The sequence below is a fragment of the Symsagittifera roscoffensis genome, chromosome 2 (assembly GCF_963678635.1).
Source record: "Symsagittifera roscoffensis chromosome 2, txSymRosc1.1, whole genome shotgun sequence".
Lineage (NCBI taxonomy): Eukaryota > Metazoa > Xenacoelomorpha > Acoela > Convolutidae > Symsagittifera > Symsagittifera roscoffensis.
Window position 1 is genome coordinate 55,656,166 of NC_087063.1, and position 1,870 is coordinate 55,658,035.

Consider the following 1,870-nt stretch of genomic DNA (forward strand, 5'->3'; position numbering starts at 1 on the left):
TTTTCCGATTTTTTTTAGCCGCGGGTATCACAAATTTTCGATCCAGTGGAAGTGCGACTCTTCCTATTCCCAAGGCTAATGCACCGAAGCCACTGCCTCGTTGTCTATAATGCCCCGAGAAATGTGGTAGGTTTGCTTGGTTGTGGTAATATGAATCCATTTTGATCAATTGCTAAACTTTTGAAATTTCAAAGTCAGAACAACTTTTCCCCCTCCAGCGAAAGGAACAAGTCCTCCAGTTTCTGTGCGCAAGTTCACAGAAATATTGGAAATATTATTGACCAAAAGTTTTTTAAAATCCAAATTACTAAACACTTTACGATGATTCGGTTCAATTGTACATGCGTAACCGTTTTTCACTCGACGATTTGTATCAATGACTCGTAAAAGGGGTGCTTTTGTGTCTCCGACTATTTGATAATGAATTATGTCCAGATAAATAAACATAAGCTGAGTACCAGCGCATACATCAACGGGATAGTCAGCAATAAGATCTTGGGTAGAGAATGTGCTATGTTTCGTGCTTCCTTGTTTGTAACCTATATGATAACCAGTTCCATCTCTGACGCCTTTGAATCCAAGTAGACTAGGAATTTGCGGGCTTGAAAAAGTTATACCTTCCCAATAATGCAGCCATAAGGAAAGATGTTTGGTTATTGGATCTATTACGTAATCCAATTTCTCTAATTCTGTCTTTCGACGAATCTCGTCCAGTATTTGATCAATGCTCGTATATTCTCCTTTTGTTATTTTTGCTGTTTCTCCAAGGTAAGGTCTGGAGATCTTGTCTTTCTCAACTTTCATGCTTGCTATAACCCGATCTTTTTTGTAGTACACAATGTTGTTGTCAGTTACGTTGTTTATCTGAGTAGGGAAGGTAATTTCTGTAACTGCTACTCTCCATTCACCTTGCAATTTTATTTCTTCACTCAGGAGATTTTTGAAGTTGGCCAGAGTGTTATCTTTAAAAACGTTCATTGATGCAGATGAAACTAGGGTAATTGTGAAGGAAGGGGGAACATTATGGGTGAAAAGGCTGTTGGAAGTGCCCTCAGTCATGATTGTCCTTCTCCAGAACGCGAATTAGTTCAGACTCGTAAAATTTTCCCTCAATCGGTTCTCTGTTAGAATCAATCAAATTGTATGTTGGGGGATTTCGTGTTGGTATGTCAAAAACTTCAAACACTTCATCGGTGAACGATTGTTTGTAACCCTTGCGAAAACGTATGTCTACTTTGGCAAGTCTAACATAATCACCAACATAAAGCTTTGGACGTCGAACTAACTTCAAAGACTGTTCTGCTCTTAATGAAATCAGGCGAGGAACATCTTTTTTAGTTACTTTATTTGGTGCAAGATTTGTGACACGATTTGTTCTCGAATTAATTGCATTGACAAAATCTTGCAATTTGTCAATGTATGAGTAAGTCCATTTATCCTCCAAGTACTTATAAATAAGATTTTTCAAGGAACGGATATTTCTCTCAGCGAATGCGGACTTTTTCTCGCTCTCTGTGCTATATGTGTTTATGCCTTTCTTTTTACATAATGCTTCGAAAGACCCTTTAAACTCTGTGCCCTTGTCCACCCATACTTTTTCCGGTTGTTTTGTCGTTATCATTAGTTTGAACGCTTCTGCTGTTGTAGTAGCATACTTTGATTTCAAGGGTTGCACTCTGAGATAGCGGGACATGCAGTCAACTGCAACAAGAAGATACTTAACATCATGGTTGTACTGGGCAAGTTTATCAACAAAGGCCAGATCTAATGACCAGATTTCGTCGATATCGTAAACTATGACCTTGAGTCGCGGCGTTTTTCGGATCACAGTTCGATATTTCGTGTAAGCAGGTTCAGTATGAAGGAAATG